Consider the following 26,939-nt stretch of genomic DNA (forward strand, 5'->3'; position numbering starts at 1 on the left):
TGTTTTGAGTTGTATGTAGCAATTGTAATTAGATCGAGTTGTAATTTATTTATCGTTGTGTCGGCATGAAATGCCTGGTTTGTAATAGGTAGATCCCAACGGCTCCCCCATTCCCCCTTAAGCCTTGTTTGTTTGCTTTACATGTTGTTAGATCAATCAACCCACATGCTAAATTACAACTTTGACAAAGTTAGTTTAGTTGCATCTAAAACGACATAGAAATTGTTGTCACATGATAGGGTTAAAACAACGTTTGCATATCATACATCGTACGTAGCTATGACCTTGTTTGAACTCCGACACTTGACTTAGTAGAGGCCGTTATTGACGGGCGGGGTTGGGTGTCCTTATGGGCTTCCCAACACGTACCCTCACCCCTTACTCAAGATCTATGGTTTGTGGATCCGTCTAAATACCATTGGATTACGAGAGTCATTCAAATCGAGTGATATAGGGTACAAGTCTTTATCTTTAATCACTCGTAGTCGATGGGCTTTATGCTTTTCGATGAAAGGTGTAAAGTTGACTTGAACGGTTCCAAGTTCCCAAAAAACTTGGTGGCAACTCTAATTTGTCTTAATTCGATTCGAAAGAACCTCGAGTCGATTATGCCGGGTGTGGATCCCTCGGACGCAGTTCCCGAGGGCCTTGTCCACACATAGGCCGGCACGTGATTGATTAATTCCGTGAAAGGAATCGAGACTTCTAAATTCTTCACAATCTCCATAAACTTTCCAAGTTGGTCATCAAATTTGGGCTTGGCTTGACGACTCGGAAAAGGAAGTCTAATCACAATGGGCTCCTTCTCCTTGACCTTGTCTTCATTTTTCTTCGAAACTTATTCTTTTGATGGTTCTCCATCCTTGGAGTTTTGCACAATTTCTTCATTGTCACTGGCTTCCACAACTTCATCCTCAACTTGCTTCTTTAGTGCTTCATACCTTGTACCACTCCTCAAGTGAATGGCACTAACCGTTTCATGTCTTGGGGGATTACTTTGAGGTGGTAATTGCCCCTTTTGTGTTTGTGAGTTTGAAGATGCTAGTTGAGTCAATTGGGTTTCCAACATTTTGGTGTGGGCTAGGATGTTGTTGATGGTGATTTCCTTTGCGTGACTATCCTTTTACATTTGAGTGAAAAACTCTTGTTGATTCTTTTGCATTTGGAGGACCGCTTTTTGAACATCAAAACCTTGGTCATTTTGTTGATTGTATGGAGTTTGATTTTGGTAACCTTGGTTTTGGTTGTAAAAGGGTCTTTGATTTTGGTTTCTCATGGGAGGTAGGGTGTATGTTGGTTGAGGGTTTTGAACATTTTGGCTTTTGTATGAGAGATTTGGATGGAATTTGGTGTTTTCATTGTAATAGTTTGAATAAGGGGTACCACTCTTGTATGCTTTAAAAGCATTCACTTGTTCATTTGTTCCCCTACATTCACTTTGGTCATGTCCCAAAGTTCCACAATTCTCACATATCCCACTTGGGATTGATGAAGATGCCGTCATGGCATTAACATGATGCTTTGGTGATTTTGAGGCTTCTTCAAGTCTAGCCATTGCTTTTTCAAACTTCAAATTGATGGTATCAATGTGTGCACTAAGTTGAGCACCCAATTGAGTAATAGAGTCTACTTCGTGTTTTCCTCCTCTAGTAGCCTTGCGAGATCTACTATATTGTGAGTTATAGACCGCCATTTCCTCAATTTTGTTCCAAGTTTGATTGTCATCAACTTCGGTGAACATTCCATTTGATCCCATGTTGAGAATGTTCCTTGAGTCTTCATAAAGACCGTTCCAAAATTGTTGTACCAAGAACCACTCGCTAAGTCCATGATGAGGACATGAGCGACAAATTCCCTTGAATCGCTCCCAAGCTTTATACAAAGATTCTTCATCTCTTTGCTTAAAGCCCGTAATTTGAGCTCTTAGCATGTTAGTCTTTTCCGGTGGATAGAACTTTTTGTAGAATGCTAGAGCCAACTTCTTCCAAGAATCAATTCCGAGAGTAGCCCTATCAAGGCCTTTCAACCATTGTTTCGCGGTGCCAATTAGAGAAAAAAGAAATAAGACCCATCGAATTTGGTCTTGAGTTACACCGGTTTGAGATATCGCATCACAATAGTCACAAAAAGTCTCCATATGAGAGTGAGGGTCTTCACTAGGCATCCCCCCAAATTGGCTTCTTTCGACTAATTGGATAAATGCGGATTTGGCAATAAAATTTCCGATTAAGTGTTGTGGTGTGGGAGTACCATTGGGTAGGTTCTCCTCGGTTGGTACGGCATGTGATGAAAATTTAGGCAATGTGGGTTGATTTTGTGTTGGGTTTTGTGTTGGGTTCTCCTCACCTTCTCTTGCAAAAGGGTTGATGAACTCAATAGTATTTGGTTCAATATCTACAACCTCACCAATACCTCTCAAAGTTCTCCTAGGAAGTCTTCTATTGTTTGTCAAAGTCCTTTCAATTTCGTGATCAAAGGGTAACAAGTTACCTTGTGATCTTCTAGACATGCAAAATATCAAACAACTCGAAAATAATTAGAACAAACCTTGAGGAGTTTTACTTCCCCAAGGCAAAGAAAGACACAACTAATAACAATACAAGAAAATCTAAATCAAGTTAACACCGTCCCCGGCAACGGCGCCATTTTTGGTCGTGTTCCCTCGATGGGGTTTAGTTTTCGGTACTTGTCGTTAGGAGCACCTAGACCAAAACACAATTTATAACTTCACAAACAACTCTACAGTTAGCAAAGAGGCAAGTAAAGGTCGGATCCCAAGGGACGGGAATTGAGATGAGATTTTCTATTGCAACTAGCGGTGTCTAAGGGTGTCACAAATTGGGGTTTGAAGTAGAAGATCACTAAACTAAATAGCAATAAAAGTAAACAAGCAAAATGGATTGAAAGGGATGTAAACAATTGATAAAAGGCACTAGGGTGTCATGGGGTCATAGGGGATTCATGGGAATTGATCATACAAATATATTCTCAAATTATAAGCAAGCAATTATTGTTGTGATGGATCGAGTTGGTTTATATCTTACAATCCTAGGAAAGTTTGGGTCCCAGAGCCGAATCGATTAGATTATACAACACCTACAAGTCGACTTAATCTTCCCTACTCAACTATATGCATGGTCTAATGAGACTCGAGTTGGTTTATGTCTTACAAGTCTCATTGAAAAGATAGATGATGGGTAAAAAATGCAAGGACTCATAGGCTCGCATTTCCTCAAACATAACATGTGCATAAGTTGAGATCACAACAAGCAAGCAAATAAACTATGAAAACATATTAATTTAAGCATGAATCATCCCCCATGTTGGTTTCCCCTAATTACCCATTAACCCTAGCTAAGGAAACTACTCACTCATTATCATGTTGAACATGCTAGCAAGGTTGTCAATCATACCAACAAAGTGAAACATGATGAATAAATGAAAGTGATTAACAATAATTAAAAACGGATTAAGAGAATTATACCTACTAATGATTCCAATAATAAAGCAAAGAATAATAGAAGTACTTGATGATAGATTGGAAGGTTGTCAATCTCCCAATAATAACCCAAATAGTCTTCAATTACCCAAAACAAAGGATGAACAAGAGAGAGATTAAGGAAATGAAACTTGTATTAAAACTTGATTAAATGTTGATTACAAGATTAAAGAGAGATTTGATTGATATTAACTACACTAAAGATTGCTAAGAAGAACATGCTCTTCTAATTAGACTAATGGGGTATTTATAGTGGGGATTAGTTACATAAATTAGGGTTTACTAAGGGCTTAAATGACGATTAAGTCCGTGAGGAATCGCCGGTCTCTAGGGAGACTCCGGTCTCCTTTTCGCCGGTCTTAGAAAAAGATGTGCATCCTTCCTTGAAGCTTGTAGAAGACGAAATGGTTGTAAGGGAATCCGGGCATCTTAGGCACGGGACAGGCGGATTTGGGTGTTTCTGGACGAGCGTCCAGAAGGGGAAGACGGGCGGATTCTGGGAGTTTTGGACGAGCGTCTTGTGGAGGAAGACGCTCGGATTGTGGGTGCTGGACGGGAGTCTTAAGGACAATCCGCCCGGATTGTCTTACAGCTTCTTTCCTTCTTCTTTTCTTCCATTTTCTTCATAAAATCATTGGGGATTTTCTCGGGGATGCAAGGATCTTTTATCATCATTGCCCATCTACTATAGTATGTACAAAAGCCTTCTTATCTTGTCTTCTCTTTGATGCTTGGTCATTAAATTCAATAAATTGAGCTTCATTTTGCCATGAAAATGCAAGGTTTGCACTCCTTTCCTACCAAGGACACAAAACCTCAAAGAATATGCAAAACAAAGGACTAAAGACAATAAATGACCTAAATATGCACTAAAAAGCATGGGAACAAGGCTAATTCGAGGACTAAATATGCTCTAATTATGGTCACATCAGTAGCTTAGATGGGTATGTTTTCTTTGCTATAATGTCAATGATATGCTGAGGGGTGCCTGTCAACTGGATTCTGTCCATAGCCTAAATAATACCCTGGATTGGGAGGTACAGATTTTGAAGAAAGATCTTTTGCAAAGTTTAATTTGAATTGGAAGTGTCAAAAGCTAAGAATCATTCGTTAAAGGAGGATAATGAGGCAGGGAAGGCTCGGTTGGTGGTGGAGTCTTCTAAGCTGAAATCTGCTCAGGATGCTCTTCAGGCTCTTCAGGCCAAGTTTGATATTGTTCAGGAAGAGTTGAAGGCCGAGAAGCAGGCTATGCAGGAGCAGTTGAAGGTGAATGAGGAATTGGTTGTGGAGAGGGATCTGGTATTGGCTAGGTATAAGGATGCTACACTTTACTTCTTTGGGTCGTGTGGATGCCATGAAGGAGCCTGCTGAAGTCAGGCCTTTTTGGAATCCTGACCAGGAATTGGCTAATCGCAACACTACTTATCCTGAGCTTTGCAAGCTACATGCTGATGAGGAAGTTGTCTCTCCACCATCCAAGGAAAAAAGTGGTGATGCTGAAGAGGAAGGGGGTGAGGACGAAGAGGATGTGGAGGCTGCTGATGAGGGAATTAGTTCTGCTACTGCTTCCAAGGCGGGCTGATTTTATTTGTTTTTGCTATTTTTGTGATGTTTTAGTTTGTGTGGTTTTGGCCTATCCAGGGAGGGATGTTCCCTGGACAAACAGTTAGTTTTTGGTTTGTTTTTGGAGGTTTGTTTTATCTTACCCCATGAGGGATGTATCCCTGGGTAAATATTTTGTTTTGGTATAAATATATCTTTTTCCCTCGATTTCCTTGACTGGCTAGATTTGTACCTGTAAATAATTCATTTGATGTTTTTCTGTTAGAATAACGCCTGTCAGGAGGGCTTAAGGCCCTCATTCCGTTTTTGGGAAATGATGGCTCTGTTGCTTGTCAGGAGGGCTTTTTCTGAGAGGAGGGTGGTTGCCGGTCAGGGGGGCTTATGGCCCTCAGCCTGTCAGGAGGGCTTATTTGGATAAGTAGTCTAGTCTATTCCACCATTGTACTTGTCTTTTATGTACTGAGCTCAGTTTAGTTTTTAGGTCAGGCAGGCAGGTGGCAAATTTATTTGTAGAGCATTTCAGGAATGCTTTTCAGGTTGGGTGGAGTGGCCCTCAATCCTGAATATTTGTTTAAGCCTAAATATATAACAAATAAAAAGAAGGTGTGAAACAAGTTTTCAGGATTTGGTATAAAATGATTTAAAAAAGCTGACTAAGCAGAGTTGAAAATAACAGGCATGTTTTCAGGCAAATTGGCAAGTAGCAGGAAGGCATATTTTGTAGGGTATTTGCTATAAGATTCTATTGAAACGTATAAGGAGTTGATAGTTTTACCTGTTTCTAGTTTAAACATGAAATAACTTTAAGTGGGAAATGTTCCAGGATCTGGGGATCATTTCTCCTTCCAAATTTTGCAGCCTGTAAGCTCCTTGTCCTACTATTAAATCAATTAGGTATTATCCTTCCCATGTGGGAGCTAGCTTGCCTGCAATTTTCTCTCTGGTGTTCGGGAAGACTTTTCTTGGACCAGGTCTCCTTCCTTGAATACTCTGATGTTGACATTCTTGTTGTAGCTTCTGGCTACTGTTTGTTATTAGGAGGCTGTCCTGACCTTGGCTGCATCCCTTAGTTCTTTGGTTAGGATCAGATTATCTTGCTATAGTGGTATGTTCTCCTCTATGGTATTCAGGCTGCTTCTGGTGGTTGGTATATGAATTTTTGCTGGGATTACTGCTTCATAGCCATAGACCAGGGAATAGGGTGTCGGCTTTGTGGGTTGTTTTGGGTGTAGCCCACCGGCCCATAGGACTAAGGGGAGTTCTTCAGCCCATCTTCCTTTTCTCCTTTTCAACTTTTTCTTCAGGCAGCTAATTACTATTTTGTTGCTTGATTCTGGCTGGACGTTGGCTCTTGGGTAGCCTAGTGTGGATGTGACTAGGTTGATATTCCATTGTGCACAGAAATTTGCTGTCCTCTTTCCCACAAATTGTGTACCGTTGTCACAGACTATTTCTGAAAGTATTCTATATCTGCATATGATATTTCGTTTGATGAATGATATGACATCCTTCTCTTTGACTTGCCTGTATGAATCTGCCTCTATCCACTTGGAAAAGTAGTCAGTCATTGCCAGCATAAAAACGTTTTGTCCTCGTGCTTGAGGTAATTTGCCTGGCCTACTATATCCATACCCCATTTCATGAATGGCCAGGGGGCTGAGATGGAATGTAGTAGCTCTGATGGTTGGTGGATATAAGGGGAGTGAATTTGACAGGCTTCGCATTTAGAGCTATATGATATGCAGTCAGCTCTCAGGGTTGGCCAAAAGTAGCCTGAACTGAGAATTTTACTTGCCAGGCTTCTGCCACCTTTGTGATTTCCACAGTATCCATCATGTATATCTTCTATAACTTGTTTAGCTTCGTGTGGTTCCAGGCAACGTAGGTAAGGTCCAGCCTATGACTTTTTAAACAATGTGTTATTGATAATGGTGTAGGTAGAGGCTTTGATTCTTAGGGCCCTCGCTTCATTTTTATCATTAGGGAGTATCCCCTGTAAGAACCAATCATAGTATGGTTTGGTCCAAGAAGTTGTGTCCTCATTTATGGGACAGTTTTGGTCAGGCCTTTCTATGGTTGGTTCCAACAGGTAGATAATGGGTATCTTATCAAACACAGCAGGGCTGAAGTTTGATCCCAAGCTGGCTAGGGCGTCAGCCTGGGTATTTAGGTCCCTTGGTATTTGGTCGATGTCAAAGGATTTGAATTTTTTGCAAAGGTTTTTGACGTATTCTAAATAAAGCATCATTTTTGAATCCTTTGCTGCATATATTCTTTTTACTTGATTGGAAATTAAGAGAGAGTCAGTTTTTACCTTGAGGTTTGCTACACCAAGTTCTATACATACCTTAAGTCCAGCTATCAGGGCTTCATACTCAGCTTCATTGTTTGTGGCTTTGAATTCACAACTAATAGCATGTGCAATTAGGTCTCCCTGTGGTGATTTGAATACTAGTCCTAGACCAGTTCCTTTCATATTTATTGCTCCATCTACATGTAGGGTCCATTCCTGGTCTGATTTATGGGTGTCCAGGTGATTGACCTCTTTTATGAAGTCTGGTTCTAGGGTAGGACTAAATTCAGCCATGAAGTCTGCTAATGCCTGAGACTTAATTGCTATTCTGGATTCAAAGGTTATGTTATAGGTGCTGATTTGTACTGACCATTTTGCCATTCTGCCTGATAACTCAGGCTTTCTCAGGACAGATTTGATAGGCAGGTTAGTTCTTACAATGATTGGGTGGCTTTCAAAATAAGGTTGAAGTTTGGTGCAGGACATGACTAAAGCAAGTACATACTTTTCAAGTAAGCCATACCTGGTTTATGCATCTAGGAGACTCTTACTTACATAGTAGACTGGATGCTGTTCGCCGTTAATTTCCTTAGTCAGGACTCCACTTATTGATGTCTCTGTGACAGATAGGTAGACCGTCAAGGGTTCTCCTTTGTCTGGTTTGGCAAGTAGTGGAGGTGTAGTCAGGTATGCTTTAAGATATTGGAAGGCTGTCTCATGTTCAGGCAACCATTTGAATGACTTGTTTTTCCTGAGAAGGTCATAGAAAGACCTGCATCTTTCTGATGATCTGGATATTAATCTGTTCAAGGCTGTAACTCCTCCTGTCAGCTTTTGAATGTCTTTAACTGACTTGGGAGATTCTAATTCCAGTATAGCCTTTATTTGTTCTGGGTTGGCTTCTATTCCTCTTTTGGTCACCATGTAACCTAGAAATTTGCCTGAAGAAACTCCAAAGTGGCATTTAGAAGGATTAAGCTTCATGTTGAACTCTTCCAGGATCTTGAAAGTTATTTCCAATCCCTGACATGGTCTTCAGCCTTTTTTTATTTGACCACCATATCATCAATATAAACTTCCATTGTATCCCTTATTTGATCTTTGAACATCATATTGACCAGGCGTTGGTATGTTGCCCCTGCATTCTTCAGGCCAACGGGCATTGTTGTTTAGCAGTATATGCCTCTTTCCGTGATGAATGCAGTATGTTCCTGGTCAGATGGGTGCATCTTAATCTGGTTGAATCCACTTGAGGCGTCCATAAATGTTAGGAGTTCATGTCCTGCTGTAGCATCTACCATTGTATCTATATGAGGGAGTGGAAATGGATCTTTTGGGCAGGCTTTGTTGAGGTCTGTGTAGTCTAAACAAACTCTCCATTTACCATTCTTTTTTTGTACTACTACCACATTGGCTAGCCAGTCAGGGTACATGACTTCTCTTATCATCCCCATATCCAATAGTTTGTCCACTTCTTCATTAATAATAGCATTTCGTTCAGAGGCAAACCTTCTTGTTTTCTGTTGCACAGGCTTATAAGATTTGTCAATATTTAGTTTATATGTAACGTTATTTGCATCTATACCAGTCATATCAAAATGTGACCAGGCAAAACATGAAGATTTATTAATAAAGCTTACTAATTCTGGTCTGATGTTGTCAGGGACATCAGATACTATTAGTACATGCCTGTCAGGATACTCAGGGTCTAAAATTACTTGATATGTCTCCATTTTGGTTTCTGCCACGTAAGTTGTCCTGACAGGGTACTGTAATTGCTAGGCGAGAGACTTGCCTTCCTTGGAGGGTTTCAATGACTCAGTATAACATTCCTGAGCAGATTTTTGTTCACCTTTTATAGTTGCTACTTTCCATTCTGTTGGTATCTTGATGCATTGGTGGTAGGTGGAGGGTATGGCCCTCAAATTGTAGATCCATGGTGTGCCTAGGATGGCATTGTAGGATGACAGGCAGTCCAGGACTCCAAATCTTTTGTATGAGAAGACTCCTTCCACATATGTGGGCAAGTGTATTTCTCCCAGTGTATTCCTTGTTTCTCCACTGAATCCTACCAGGACATTAGACTTCTTTATGATTTGGCTTTCATCAATCTTCATTGCTTTAAGGACATCAAGCATGATCGGGTTCACTGAGCTGCCTCCATCTACCAGGATTCTCAGGACACGTGCAGTTCCTATTTGCATGGTGATAACCAGGCTATCATGGAGTAGATCAGGAATACTCTGCATATCAGTGTCGTCAAAAGTAATTTGAGGTAAATTTCTAGGTTTAAAAGGAGATTTCATTTTTGACTCCCTGGCAATTTTCTTTGCAGTTGAACTAGTCAGGCCACAAATCTCAGATCCTCCATTGATGAATTTGACCTCATAGATGGGTGGTGCTGGGGGTAGGTCACGTTGTTGCCTTTCTGGGTTCTTTCTTGTTCCATCATCTTCCCTGTTCTTTGCTGGCATCAGGTCTTTCAGATATCCCTTCTTTAGCAGGTAGGCCACTTGTCTGCGCAATCCCAGGCATTCTTCTGTTGTGTGCCCTATATCGATGTGGAATTCACACCATCTTGTAGTATCCTTCCTTGAGTTGGGGTTGTCTGACTTCTTTGGCCATTTGACAATGTCTCCCATATTGTCAAGTCTCTTGATTAGTCCTGCAATGTCAACAGAGAAGTTATATTCATGGATAGGGGGATAAGTATAGGAGTTACCTCATTGTTCATGTGTGTAGTTGACTTCGACCATCGGGTCTTGTGTAAGGGAATGGCTCAAAGCGCTCCTCTGTGGTTGGAACTTTTTCTGTTGACTTTGTCATATCCTGAATTATTGTCAGTGTTGTCTGCCTTGTAGCCTTTATCTTCTTCCAGCCGAATATAGCCTATCGCTAATGCCTGGACATCTTCAAAGGTATGACAGGGCTTCATGGTCATTCCATCGTAGAAGTCACTATCCAAGGGTAGCCCTTGCCTGAAAGCTTCCACGGCTGTTCCAACATCACATCTGGGGATTGACACCTTTTCTTTGTTGAATCTTGTCATGTAAGATCTAATTGATTCTCCAGGCTTTTGCATGATCTTGTATAAGTCACTGGATCTCTTTCTAGTTCCCTGCTGCTGGAAAACTGATGGTTAAAGGAGTTGACCAAGTCAGCAAAGGACTTGATGCTTCCGTTTGGCAGGTTTATGTACCACTGTAGGGCAGGCCCATTCAGGGTTGTCCCAAACCCCTTGCACATGCAGACTTGTCGTAGTTCACTGGGAATAGATGTTGCCAACATCCTTTGCTTGTAATAGGCTACATGGTTTTGTTGATCTGTGGTCCCATCATAGATTCTCATTGAGGGAACCGCAAATTTCTTTGGCAGGTCTATTCTTGCTATTTCATCCACAAAGGGTGAATCAGCATAACTTTCTGGATTTGCTTCCTCAATTGGGGTAGGGACACCAGGAATCTTTTCAAATCTTTCATGGAGTTTTTGGATTTCCTAGAGCATAGCCATCATGATTGCTGTGTTGGTTTGATCTGGTGAGGTTTCTTCATTTTGGATTTCCTCTGAGTCTGTTTCTTCTCCTACTTTGGACTTTGGTGGAGTAGGAGTGCCAAAGTTGGAGAAATCAATGTTCCTGATGATTGAAGAGAATGGTGTGCCAGGCTGAACTTTCAACTTTGATCCTGAAGTTTTTTCTCCTAGCCTTAGTTTCAGGCTAGATTCTAATTCTTTTAATTTTGCAACTTCTGCTTTAGCCTGGGCCATTTTCTGTTTCAGCTGTTCTATTTCAAACAATTGTTGTTGGGCGGCAGCCAGTTGTTGTTCAATGCTATCTCCTGCCATTTCTCAAGTTTTTGTGTTATTTGGTTATGGTTTTTGATTCTTTTTGAGCTAGATGCCCCACGGTGGGCGCCAATTGTTTTGGCAGGGATTTTACTAAATGAGAACGCCCTGCCAGGGGATTTAAGGAGGGGTGATCTAACTCAAATAACTTGCCTGGCCAATATAAGTAAATAAATAGATAAGTAAAAAGTAAAGACACAAAGATTTTATACGTGGAAAAACCCACGGGCACCAAGCCAGGAGTGATTGTTACTATGATTTCAGATAGCCTGACAGAGTATTTATATATCAGGCGTGACAGGCAAGAATATTGTTTAAGAATACAATAGTGGAAGTGAGAATGAGTGTGTGATTAATGTCCCTTTTGTTTTTATCTTCTCTTCAATTTATACTAGCTTCCAAAGTCCTCCTTTTCTTTCGTTTAGGGTTTCCTGGTGAATAGGGCTTGTGCCCTATTTACCCGGAGGTAGTTGATAGCATTTTAGCCGTTGTCTTTGACTCTTTCCTCTATCTTTTCCTTCTGAATTAGTCTTCCTTGTTTGTAGGGATTATATTTAAACAACCTGGTTGTTGCCTACTTAGCTTGTGCAACGTTTTTCTTGTGCCGGACGTGATCTCCTTTCAGGTTAGGATTAGTTATTGCGTGTCTTGTATTTTCTCTTGCTTGGTGCCTGTCCATATGTTGTTAGTGCCTGGTTTCAGGTATCCTTTGCTTGAGTCTTGGTTTTGATCATTGCCTGGCCTCTGTCAGGTCAGGCAGGATAATTCTGGGCCCAACACTTATTATCACTCGAATACTCAAACTACGCACCAAAACAGTTGTACTCACATAACTTATGCTAACTAAGCTTACTATAACTGTATGATAATAACCACAGTCCCATTAATAATTCCTAAATATTAAATAGTAGATGTAATCACATACATTCAAGTATCATTCCTACTAAATTTTTCCACTACTAAAACCTATCATCATATCCTATCTCCTAAGATAAATTACAAACGTATCACAACTATGTTAATTAGCATTTGTTATTCAAGAGAAAATTAAGTATACTTGTAACCATAGAATCATATTTTGGCTTAGGGCAACACGTTCCGCATATCGCTAGACATAAAAATTCTAATTCACATAACATGCTCATCCACACATTTAAAACAATCAATTGAGTATAGAAATATATTGAAAGATCATAGATCCTAATTAGACTCTCTAATTAAAAATCAAATTATCTCATAATTTGTGTTTATGTGATCTATGTAACATGCATGCAATATAAAAGCATATTAATATAAAAGATGAGGAAAATAATATTCCTTACATTAAAAAATGATAGTATTTGGGCACAACCAAGATCACCATCTTGGTTGTTCTTGAGCTATTTATCAATGGCAAGATCCTCCATAACCCAAGCTTCCAAAGAGAAAGCCTCCTCTCAAAAGCACCCAAGAACTTACGCAACAACCTTACAAATATTAACTAGATATTAGTAAGATTACCCTTGATAATATGTAAATATTACTAACAATCTTAGTAACAATTTTTGTTTACTAACAACTTAGTAAAAATGTTTATATTAATTTTAGAGAGAAAAGACCAACAACTTCATTCACATGCAAAATACACAAAAATGAAGTAGTGTGTAAAAATGAGCAATTGTTGGTCTATATGGAGGAGGAAAACCGGTGGGAGTAGGTGGAGTGAGGGAGTGTACTTGTTTTATTTTATTTTTTTCCAATATTATATCACATGTAAATGATCATAAAATGACTTATGGAAGAAAAACAAGCAAAGTGAAATGATAAAGTTTATAATCATCCACTATACTCCATTTACACGGTCCAATATCCCATTTACGTGTCCATTTTGGTTCTTAAATTTGTCGCACAAATACGTGTAAATTTTAATTTAAACATCGATTTATGTTTAAATACTTCCTGATTAATATCGTCTAAAACACTCCGTAAATATACTTGTACAGCTAGACATATATTTTACGTACCAATACTAATCACATTACTCAATTAGTACTAATTTAACAATTAACTACTTAATCATTAATTCCCGTCTCAAATAATTTATTATTTTATTATCGCATAATTAAATTATAATTTCTGTGCCTCGAGTTCACAACTCAATATATTTTTTTTTTGGGTCGAATGTTAGTAATATTATAAGCACGGTGCAAATGGACAAACCATTACATCAATTGCTGCAAAGCAAAGTTTGTGACTTCAAGAGTTAACGAGGCTAAGAAAGATGCATACAGACATTAAACACTTAGGCCTAGGACATTACACCACTGCCAATCTACTGACTTCATGACCCCTTGATAAGCACCCAAAAATCTTCGCTTGCAGTCCAATTTGACCTGTTGCAGCAACTTTTCGGGAAGCTGCACATAACCATCAACCCTGCAATGATTTCTGTTTTGCCAAATTCCATAAATTACCCCTGCCACCGCAGCTTGAATGATTTTCTTTCTCAAGAGTGAATGGCTTCTCACTTTCAGTAACAAATTCATATCCATGAGATTCCCAACTGGAAGGTGCAACCAATCTGCTAGGAGCTGGAAGCACCTAGTTGCATAAGTACACTCAACAAATAAGTGAGTATGACTCTCAGGTTCCAAACCACACACAAAACAGATATCTTGATCAGTTATGCCCATTTTCTGGAGTCTATCAATATCTCTCTAAATAAATTAATAAACTAACTCTTAGTCAATTTATCAAGGGACTAATTAAACTTTATCTGACACAATTAATTAGCTTTCGTGTTGGGGTTCGTTCCTTTAGGTGTGACATAAAGGGATCAGCTGAACACCACCGTCTCACGACAGTAACGTCAAACCCTAGTTGGCCAACCGTTACCGATATATGTTGATCAGCTGACAAGTATTGCCAATGAATATCCCATGCATATTCCTTAATGAGATTTAATAATATTCTCATGCACTATTGTGGAGGACAAAAACTCCAACAATCTCCCACTTGTCCGAGACAAGTTGTCCGATGATTATAACACACAATTGTGGATAATCTCCTTATCCCATCAATATCCTGCTTGTACTCTACAAGGGTGTGTTACCGATTCTCTTGTCCATTTTAACAACAATTTGCCACTCAATGCAAGGTGTCTTTCAGGTCGCACTTGCACATGAACATATCGTGAGTGGTTTTATCGATCGGGAGTGTGACTACCTGACCGGAAAAATCTCCCACAGATTACTTCCGAGCGTGGCCACGCATTTGTAATCATTACTCCTCGAGTGGCCTAGAGATGCTTAAACCCAACGTGGGTGGACAATTCCTGTCTGCCCTATCTATCCTTTTGCACAATACAGATCACCATGACCCAGTAGATGTCCTTTGGCCTCCTTTAACGGCTCGACCTAGGACAAAAACCAAAGTCACTCGGAAACTGCACTTGCTCAGATAATAGTGTCCAATTTAAAGAATCGACTCATAGGAATATCATAGAAGTCCCTGCCACGACCAGGCGTCTGTAATAGATCTAAGGGACTCTATAAATATCATTGCCTAGCAAAGTGTCCAACAGTCTGCCTATGTAAACGACTAGTCATCCTTATGACCTTATGGTGCTAAACCTACCATCAATCGTCTTACAATCTAGTCACTCCGAGACGTCAGCTCATTAAGTGACTAGGGGTTAATACAATGTTCATCCAATTCACTTGAATTGGGGTTCAACATTTTCTTCACAACTAATTCGGATAAACAAGGTATTCTCGTTTTAAGTCAAACTGAATAATTGAGTTCTTAAAGAGACTCAAACAATGAATGCGATCATGACTTACGTAAATATTAATACGCTATCCAATATTTGCATAAGGATCTTTAGCAATTAAGGTATACTCCTCAATCACATTGAGATGACATAACCATCATGTCTACCTTATGCCAACGGCTTTGGTTAGAGGATTACCAACAGTTGCATCACTCTAATTTCCATTGCTATTTTCCTTTGTTTTATGCAATCTTTTGATCATACAGAGCCTTTCTAAGTACATGTCTAAACAAGTTTTTAGACTCTAGTTCTAAAGCCAGACAAACACTCCCACTGTTTTCACAGTCTCTCGGGAGACGATATTGGCTAACGGAACTACTCTAGTTCCATTAAATTCTGGATATCTACTGTCTCTTTTAAAACATAGGATGTTGTAATGTACTTAGCTTTCGTTCATGATTTATACGTATAACTCTTATACAAATCCTTCATATGACATTTTTTATGTATAACTTCTTATACATACATGTATAACTACTTATACATGTTATTCTTTATGCACATAATCCTTTTACATGCTAATCATTCCTTAACTAGGCCCATAACATCTTATAAGCCTAGGAATGTTTCCGTGTAATCCTTTTACACTAAATTCATAGATTCCTCCAAATTACAAGAGTAAATTCTCAGTGCTTCTCAAGTACTCGAGAATGCTCTTGATAATCATCTAGTGACACTCACTAGGAAATGATTGGTAATGACTTCTCATATTCTCAATATGATAAGTCCCGACGAGAGCAGCTTTTAGCATATTTAATAGATCCTGCAGCGGAAGCACAAGAGATCATATTAATAGTTCAACAATTTGAATGAGTCAAGAATCTTATCACATAAGTCTCTTGACTATAATGCTAATATCCATGGAGATATATCTCATTAGATCCAGATATTTAAGATGCTCCATGCTACTCTCAAATATTCACCCGATAATATTTCAAGTCACTAATATGTCAAACACATATTTAGACTAAGAAACATCACCTTAGCTACATTTCTAGTGACTAATATGTCAAGCACATATTTAGACTAATAAACTCACTTTAGCTCCCACTAAACTCCATGTATCATCATGGTACCTCGACAACTCGAGTAATACCATTCTGATAGACTACATGATTGAACCCAAAGTTCCAACTCTTTGACGTATATAAGATCATAAAAGGGATATGACAAGCATGCTAGGCTTCTTAGCATTGACAAGATCAACAAAACTTCTCCCAAGGGGAAAGTTTCGTTATTCTTTTGCCGAATCTCAACCTCATGAGAGGCTATATTGCTAAGAACATACGAATTGATAAAGGCATTTGGGTTGTCACAAATTCTCTATAACCAACCCAAAATTTAAACATCTTATGTAACCTTTATGACAAGATCAACGTAACCTACCAAAGTATTCGCCCCAAATCAAGTCTCGGAAATATCTCATGTTTCCCTCCTTATCACATCTTGTGCAAGGAGACCAATTCGAATTGCGTGGTGACACGCCATCACATAGAGTTCACACTACATAAAAGCCTTTGATGAGTGTTGATGATTCATCACTTCCGAAATGTAACGCAATCTTATCGCAAAATTATCTCCTTATAACCACTTAACCTCAATAAAGAACGTCTTCTTGTATTTTACTCAGTTTGTGGGTCTTGGACTTCCGTAAGTTCAAACTTTCTCCCACTCTGTCCTCTAGAAAATAAAAATCTTTCTAGAAAGACAGCATTAAGAGCCACAAACTCTTTGTTCTCGTTTTTTAGGAGTAAAAACCATGTGGTTCAATTTTGGATAACCCTCACAAATACATAAATTGGTTCTGAACATAAACATTTATGGTCCCAAATGTATAAAAATGACAAGTTAGGGACTCTCCCTATTCATATCTCATATGGAGTCATTTAGGCTATTATAGTCGGGTTTTAAACCTTTAGTGAGAAAATAGCTTACAAAATTGCGAAAACCTCAAACCATATCTCATAAAGTTTGGTTTATCTTCTTGACTACACCATACTCTATGGTTCACAATCTTCTTAGTGATCATCAAGGTCATTACTTGATATTACCCATGTGACCTTCAAAGTCATTACTTTGAAACTTCCGATCAACATTTTGATCTTGTCGTGCTTTTGGTTTACTACTTCATTTTGAAAATATTCCACGTTTCAAAAATCATTTTTATGTCTTATTAAATAGATACGAGGTTTTCATATCTACTTAACATTACGGTAAAAGTAACGAAGTATATATATATATATATATATATATATATATATATATATATATATATATATATATATATATATATATATATATATATATATATTTATATATATATATATATATATATATATATAACCAACTATCGGCCTTAAACATCCGTATGTATATGGTCAATCATCACACTATTGTGTTTCTTTTCAGTAAAAGAAAACATAATGCATGCACACATACAATAAGATTCTCAATAAAATGGTTGTTCGATGTGCTTATCGTTTACTCGTTTTAAATGAATTTACTTGAGGTTTGATCAATTGGGTTCACCGTATTAGAGACTTTAAAATCTACAAGATAGTATAACATTTAGTTTTCGTGAAGAGTGTAAAATTCCTCCAACTTGAGTGGTTTAAGCCAACCACCAAGTTATCATAGGAGTAGGTACAACCTTTTGTTTTAAATCATATGAGTGATGCCTTCTATGTTTAAAGATATATGATTACATTCTTTGAAAACCAAATTTAGGTACATTTGTCCCTATCGAAATCGTTGCTACTCTAGCAGCATTTCGATACAAAAAATGTCCTATGCTAGACGTCTTAGGTTTTATCAATTCATGTAAACTTCTTTACAAAGAAATGACCCGTACTTGGTATCTCATACGAAGATAGTGGAACTAGCCTATCCTTTGAGTAGATGTCTCCTTCAACTTTCTCTTATCGCATACATCTAGGGTTGCTTCTTCTTAACTCCCACTCACTTTCACATTCCTCTTTGCTTCAACAAGCAAAAATGAATCTTATTTTTCGTAAGCAATTGTTGGTCTATATGGAGGAGGAAAACCGGTGGGAGTAGGTGGAGGGAGGGAGTGTACTTGTTTTATTTTTTTTTGTCCAATCTTATATCACATGCAAATGATCATAAGATGACTTATGGAAGAAAAACAAGCAATGTGAAATGATTATGTATATAATCATCCACTACACTCCATATACAAGGTCCAATGTCCCATTTACGGCTCCATTTTGGTTCTTATATTTATCGCACAAATACGCGTAAATTTTACTTTAAACATCGATTTATGTTTAAATACTTCCCGATTAATATCGTCTAAAACACTCCATAAATATACGTGTACAGCTACCCATTTATTTTACGTACCAATACTAATCACATTAGTCAATTAGTACTAATTTAACAATTAACTACTTAATCATTAATTCCCGTCTCAAATAATTTATTATTTAATTATCGCATAATTAAATAATAATTTGCGTGCCTCGAGTTCACAACTAAATATCTCTCTAAATAAATTATTCAACTAACTCTTAGTCACTTTATCAAGGGACTAATTAAACTGTATCTGATACAATTAATTAGCTTTCGTGTTGGGGTTCGTTCCTTTAGGTGTGACAGAAAGAGATCAGCTGAACACCGCCGTCTCACGACAGTAACGTCAAACCCTAGTTGGACCCAAATATTAAACAAAAATAAGCATCGCTTGGGCGAAACATCCCATAATTGTGTAAATTCGGTAAGTCAACGCTTGACTAATTTTACCATGAGAACTCTTGGCCGACGGATTTCAACAAACCCATCTACTAACCCCGGAATACAAGACCGTTTTATACCCCGTTGAGTCCAACCAACTTTGGTGCGTGATAAACGTTTATCACCCTACTTACCCAAGGTAAAAAGAGAACACCTCGCTTGGGCGAGCGTGGCTCTAATGAACAAGGGATTCATAGGTGTTACTAATTGGTAAGGCTAATCTCAATTTTAGTTATGTGATAGATCTTTTCAATTTAGTCATAAATTCCCTATAAGTGAACTAAGTCGGTGAATGTAAATGATGTGAATTGACAATCGCGAAAATAAAATGCATGTGAATGGCGATTTTGGCATGCGCGAAAATAAAAACAAGCAAGCATATGAATAATCCTAGTATGGCCACCTAGTTAAAATAAACTAGACTATTACATATCGCAAACCAACTCCTTGGTCCCTTGCCTCTTCATTCCAAAAGTGGCTTCTTCTTATGGGATTTGGAACACCTTCCAAAAATAGACTCCGTCTCGATGTAAAACCGTCTTTTAGAAACGCCGGTAAGAATAACTATTAAAATTGAATTACATAGCTATTCCTATTATATATTAATTAATAAAATAAATAAAACTATTTTTTTTGAAATTGTCATCTCATTAATAATCAACTAAGCGTAGGTTACAATGAAGATAACAAATAGACAAAGGAAAATCAAGATTGCTAACGTAACAAATACATTCAAAATAACTATCTAAATACTGGTAATGGCGCTGCCGCTCCAAAATCATAAATTTCTTGAATCTATGAATAATCGATGTCTTTGCATCCTTCTTGATGGAGGGAAACAGTGTAGCCGTCTTGATGTATTCATCCACGAAACAAATCTGATAATCTCCCCGTCGAAAAATAAATAAAACTATTAATTAATTACAAACGGACGATACAAGATCGTATTTAATTACAAACAAATCGTTATTCCCATTCATTTCGGGTAATAACGATTTAAATAAACTAGGCCATACTAGGTACAACAAAATAAATACTTTAAATAAATGACAATCATTCATTCAAATTAAATAAATATGCTTAAAAATGCTGTAAAATGATGCCAAAATCGCCCTATCGATCAATCGTTGGTATGCATCTCGGTTTTGTGGATTTAATCGATTTTTAACTTGTAAAAATCAATAATCAACTCTTAAATCTCATTTAAGTCCAAAATAATTTTCCAAACTGTTTTGGACCTCAAAATTAGTCCTCACTAATTTGATGATGAATAATTAGATTGATTTGGTGATATTTTGCTAATTTAATCGGTAAAATCATAACTTTTAAGTAATAAATCCAAAATAATTGTAAATATTACCAAAAATTGAAACAAAAATTTTGACTATTCTAGAACACTCCCAAGAACACCAAAATGTCAGAAAAATTGCCCAAAAATTCGGATAAAAGTTTATGAAGAAAAAGATCGATATTTATCGGTTTTTAACCAAAAAAACCAATAAACATCAAAACAAGGTAAAATCACATTTTAAATTTCATTTTTAACTTTTAAATCATATTTTTAAATGTACATAAATTTATCAAGGGCAGGAACAAATGTTTCGAGTATATGATTAATTAAATTCACTTTTATCGACTTTTATCTCATAAAATCAATAAACATGCAAAACTTCAAACCAACCTTCGAAATTTTACATACAATCTGTAGAAAATATGCATGAAACTCCATAAAAATTTTGAAACCCTTATCAACTTTTAACTATTTTTAGTTAACTCATAACTAAAATACGGCATTTTTGACTCGGTTTTCTACCAAAAATCATTAAAAAATAGCAAAATAACTTCATAAGTCACCAAATTTTACCACAAAGCTTTTGAGATCAGTAGGTATGCATGCCCAAAAATTTTCGTGCTAAAACCTCTTCTAATACAATTTTTGAGTTTTTATAAATTATCTCATAATTTATTAATATGCTTAAAATCAACATGCAAATTACAAGCTTAAGCTCTGATACCACTTGAAAGACCATAGATCCTAATTACACTCTCTAATTAAAAATCAAATTATCTCATAATTTGTGTTTATGTGATCTATGTAACATGCATGCAATATAAAAGCATATTAATATAAAAGATGAGGAAAATAATATTCCTGACATTGAAAAATGATAGTATTTGGGCACAACCAAGATCACCATCTTGGTTGTTCTTGAGCTATTTATCAATGGCAAGATCCTCCATAACCCAAGCTTCCAAAGAGAAAGCCTCCTCTCAAAAGCACCCAAGAACTTACCCAACAACCTTACTAACATTAACTAGATATTAGTAAGATTACCCTTGATAATATGTAAATATTACTAACAATTTTAGTAACAATTTTTGTTTACTAACAACTTAGTAACAATGTTTATATTAATTTAATAGAGATAAGACCAACAACTTCATTCACATTCAAAATACACAAAAATGAAGTAGTGTGTAAAAATGAGCAATTATTGGTCTATATGAAGGAGGAAAATCGGTGGGGGTAGGTGGAGTGAGGGAGTGTACTTGTTTTATTTTTTTTGGGTCCAATCTTATATCACATGCAAATAATCATAAGATGACTTATGGAAGAAAAACAAGCAAATTGAAATGATTATGTTTATAATCATCCACTACACTCCTTTTACACGGTCCAATGTCCCATTTATGGGTCCATTTTGGTTCTTATATTTGTCGCACAAATATGTGTAAATTTTACTTTAAACATCGATTTATGTTTAAATACTTCCCGATTAATATCGTCTAAAACACGCCGTAAATATACGTGTACAGCTACACATATATTTTACATACCAATACTAATCACATTAATCAATTAGTACTAATTTAACAATTAACTACTTAATCATTAATTCCCGTCTCAAATAATTTATTATTTAATTATCGCATAATTAAATAATAATTTCCGTGCCTCGAGTTCACAACTCAATATCTCTCTAAATAAATTAATCAACTAACTCTTACTCAATTTATCAAGGGACTAATTAAACTGTATCTGATACAATTAATTAAATTTCATGTTGGGGTTTGTTCCTTTAGGTGTGATAGAAAGGGATCAGCTAAACACCGCCGTCTCACGACAGTAACGTCAAACCCTAGTTGGCCAACCATTACCGATATACGTTGATCAGTTGACTAGTATTGCCAATGAATATCCCATGCGTATTCCTTAATGAGATTTAATAATATTCTCATGCACTATTGTGGAGGACAAAAACTCCAACATATATCCCTACTCATATATAGATTCAATCAAAAAATAAATTCACAGAATAATTCATTTGATACTCAAATCACGAAAATTTCAACACCACAATAATTCATATCACGCGGCCCAAGGCCATTCAAACCACCTCACAATACTTACCTCAATCCGCATCCTACAAAAAAGTTAGAAATTCTCATTCTAAGGCAAGCAAATGACCCTTAAGAATTAATATGGCTCCATTTTAATTATCTCACTCTTAAATTTTCTCGCAACGTAACCGGTTCAAAACTGAAAGGGCCAGAAGTTTGGTGTGAGGGGGCCCCTTTCTCATCCTAAGCCTAGGGGGCTCCTAACAGCTTTTATCCGGGTTCATTATATTAGACACTCCTACATTCATTGGGTTCATTAGTTTAGGCCTGAGAAACATTCTCTCTGATACCACTTTGTAACACCCCCATTTATCAGTGAGCCTTAACTAGGCCTTCACAGATGAAAGGAGATGTTACCATCTCGGACTGCCCGCGGTAGTGAATAACAAAGTAAAACAAACCACAGTACTTTAGATAAAATAAATGTTTACTAGTCTTAATTAATTAATCAAACAAAATGTTTGAATAAGAATGTTAAATTATAAACTCGCAACGGAAATTAATTAAGTGCACTAAATAAATAACAATTGTCAGAACTAAGTGAGCTAGACAACTAGATAGACTCCGCATCCGTTCCCACGCATCCCATGCTCCCAAGTCAGCTAAACGTAAGTACATGTTCTCTTAATCCACTCCCCAATTAACCGGAAATATTAATTGGTTCACCAAAGGACGCCATCAATTAAAGCAGGCATCAATTTTATTTGACATGACACAAAAAACACGTCAACCAAAAGGTCGAGTAGCATAAATAAATAGTAGAAATAGACAAGCACAATATGTATATATATATATATATATATAATATATATATATATATATCAAAATGCAAACGCCACAACTACTGAGCTCAATCACATTATCCACCAGAGACTCACAGCCTGGGGCCTTCCAATAATCACATTATCCACCAGAAACTCATAGCCTGGGGCTTTCCAATACTCACATTATCCACCAGAGACTAAGCTCGGGGCCAATTCAATTCCCACATTACCCACCAGAGACTTTGCCTGAGGCCTTCCAACAATACTCACATTTTCCGCCAAAGACTAAGCCTAGGGCCTTCCAACAATACTCAATCACATTCGATAATAAAACTTGATAAATACTTATGAATCAATATAATTGAACACAGCATATAAATCTTTAGATACCCGTATCCGTCGATATTGGAATTTACAGAAATACCGACAATACACCCGATGATGATAGGACACATATTTACTTACATCACTCGTTAGCGGATTTCGTTCTGTGATGCGGGACAAGCGTTATTTGACGGTTTTATAATTTAAATGAAATTTAAATTATTTCGTAATAAATGAAAATTATTTCATCGGTTTTCATATTTTTGAGTTTATTTAAAATTTAAAGCTTTTATAATTTATTCGAAAAATAAATTATTATTCAAAGTTTTGATTTTAAATTTATTTTAACTGAGATATGTGACGGTTTCGTTTTTATCGCTTTAGTTAATTTGAAAAATTAGATTTTTCAAGCGGTTTTAAACGAAGTTTTTGAGCTGGTTTTAAGCTCGATTTTTGAATGGTTTTGAGCACGAGTTTCGAGGCATTGCTTTGGTGCAAACCTATCCCCATGGTCCCGGATTCGATTCCACATAACACTAACCTTTCCCTTCGTTTTTCCCACCTCAAACTCGCGTCCTATAAACACCCAACAACTCCCCTTCCCCTGTTTTTCGAGCCTAACCCGACACCCAAACCACCACCCAACCCAGCCTGGACCAAGCCACCAGCTAGCCCACTAACCCAACATCTATCCCAACCTAAACCCACACCAAAACCCGCACTCAAACCCGCAACCACAACCCGCACCCGTGCCCTGTTTTGCCGGGTCAAAACAGGGACTTCTTGAGTCCCTTTTCGAGCCCCCATCCAACCAACTCCCTTCCCTATCTTTTATTATTTATTCCCCAAGTAAGATAAGATCTTTCCCTCATCCCAACAGCTCACGAAATCCCTCCAAAAACTGAAACAATCTACTTCCATATCTCTTTCCAAAACAGAAACTATATCCTTCCATACTCCATATCTCACCCAAACTCGTCTACCCCTTCCTCAAGCAATGTTTTTGGAACCCTAAGAAGCCAAATAACCTAACCCTAGCACCCCACTCTGGTTTTCTCTATAAACACACACATGAACACCGAAAAAAGGGACGAAAGAACACGGTTTTGAGAGCTCTCTAAACCCTAGCCATTGCCTTCCTTTATCATGTAAAAAAGCAACCCTAAACTCTACTCATACCCAGAAGCAAATCACAAAGTTCACACAAGAGATTAGACGAACATTAGAACATCGATTTGCTCTCTTATTCGTGTTTTCTCACGTTTGGGACATCACTTGTTCTCATTCGTTTTGAGTCGTGTTCTAACCAATTTTACCTCTATTTTTTGCTAAAGTTTGAATATTTGGAGTCTAAGGATTTCAGAACATCTTTCGAATTTAAATTTGAGTAAGAAACAAAGTCACAATCTTCGTTTGAAAATCGCTGCACGAAGTGCCTTTTACGCGAGAAATTGTTTTTGTTTTTCGAAATTGATTTTTGTTAAATTTTTTCGATATTTGTTTTACGATCGTCGAATACACGGCTTCTAAGCAATACTTGCATATGGGATCCCGAGTGATATCCAAGTTTACATGTAAGGTTAGGGTGCACAAAATCCCGTCTCTTTCCTTCTCCTTTTGCTAGTGTTTGTCACGGCCTTATGGCCTTTTTGTCTCGTTTTTTGCATCGTTCGTTAAGTATCGTTTCATTAGTTTTCGTATTTATGATGTTAATGATGGTTTAATTGTTGTTGGAATAATAGTATGTTAATCATGTTTATTTTCAATTTATGACGATAACATGTTAGTTAGAATAATTATCATGTTTAATTTATAAAATGAAACGATTTGTTAATTGTATGACGATAACATGTTTTAAATTAATTAAAATGAAATTTTAGTTAGCTTAATTCGTTCTCACATGTGTCACACTTGTTTAATTACGAAGTAATTAGATCGTATTCGCATGTTTTAAAGATTTTGTTTTAATTTTAATTACGAAATAGTTAAGATTAATTCACATGTTAGATTTGTTTATTTTATTTATGATACATGCATGTTTATTTGTATCGTTTATTGTTGTTAAATCTTAACATGGCCAAATTAATATGTAGAAAGCATGTTAAATGAATTAGACATTCATAGGTCATACAAAACTCGACATAGGATTTTAAATGGATTTCTGTCAAAAGTTTAAATGAATTCATCTCTTTTTATGACGATTTCTCGCTAGTTGAATTGCGCGTGTTTAGCATCCGATTCATGATACTCGATGACTAGAATAGTCAACTTCGACCACCCGTTTTCGCCGTTTGATGCCTCGGCCTTCGTGGCCATTTGTCTTGGCCTTCGTGCCGCTTTGGTTCGTTTTTCTTTCCATTTGTTTAATTATTGCTGTTTATTTCAATTGTTATTTTAATTTAATCATTGTAATTATTGTAATTTATTTCAAACAATGTAATTTGTATTAAATATGGGTCAAATTACTCCTTTATTTTGAGTCAAAATGATATTACAAAACCTTTGTTTCAGTTGGTTAAATTGAAGTATTTAATCAATTAAATCGAAGTGGGTGCGCAAAACGATGATGAGGCTAAGGACGAAGTCCTATGTGAGCCGTGGCCTCATCATTGGCACGTTTCTCAAGACGCCTAGATAGGCGTCTCAAGCGTGAGTTGTGTGTCCATGTTTAGCGATTGTATTTAGATCGAGTTGTATGTTTAATTCAATTGTTTGCGAATCGAGTAAACGAGAATCGTCTGGGTTGTAATAGCTTAGCTCCCCAATGGCTCCCCCACTCCCATCTAAGACATGTTGTGAATGCTTGTTAGTATAGTTCAAATCAACCTCACATGCTAAATCACTTGGACAAAGTAGACTAGATGCATTAAACGATTAGAAACCAAGCTCACATGTTAGGATCAAAATGGTGTTTTGCATTCTCATACAACAATCATAGTCTTGTCCAATTAGCCATCATAGTCCCAAGTAGAGGCCGATATTGCAATGGGCGGGGGGTGGGTGTTTTATTAACGAAATTCCCATCACGTACTCTTCACAACGAACTCAAATCTCGTTTTCAAAAATGGTTCCCAAATTTCCTTAAGTTTAGTGACGACTCCAAATGATTTTCAACCCGTGAATTACGATCAAATCCCCACATCCACATTTTGGCGACTCCGCTGGGGAGTTGTAACTTGAAGAGGAAAATGATGACTAATAGGACTAACAATATAATTTGTTTTGCATACATGCATCACCCATTTGAGACTTTAGGAGGAACACCTCACCCATTAGGTCGATTTCAATGGTTAGGAGGTGATGTCCACTATGCTGATTTAAAAATCAAGATGGTGCCGCCGAGATCTTTAAGTACTTGCTCTTACCATATTGCACACTTCTGCTTATGGGAGGCTTGACTTTCTTTGATAAGGTGGATCAGTGGCATAGACCCGATTAGAGGACCGACCGAGACTTAGAAGAGTCTAGGTTCATGCACAATTAATATGTGAATGCTTATGTGCTATGTGATCATCCTCCATGCTTTTTCGAAATTTTCAAGTTGTTTTGTCAAATCGCTTTTTCGAAAACCGTCTTCAGATCAAGCATGTTTTCATACTCGGAATGCTGCCGAAATAGATGTAGGGTTTTAAACCAAAATGAGCTTTTTATAGCCGGCATGCTGCCCATTTAAAATCTCATTTTAAA

At 37.2% G+C, this 26,939-nt stretch overlaps 1 non-coding gene across 1 annotated transcript; it reads left to right on the forward strand.

Moving 5' to 3' along the window:
- The first annotated feature begins 1,823 nt into the window (after positions 1–1,823).
- LOC141634654 (small nucleolar RNA R71) lies at positions 1,824–1,930 on the forward strand. The gene has a single exon (XR_012539380.1). It is a non-coding gene; the product is annotated as a small nucleolar RNA R71 (small nucleolar RNA).
- The last annotated feature ends 25,009 nt before the right edge of the window (positions 1,931–26,939 follow it).

This window comes from Silene latifolia, chromosome Y (genome assembly GCF_048544455.1).
Source record: "Silene latifolia isolate original U9 population chromosome Y, ASM4854445v1, whole genome shotgun sequence".
NCBI lineage: Eukaryota > Viridiplantae > Streptophyta > Magnoliopsida > Caryophyllales > Caryophyllaceae > Silene > Silene latifolia.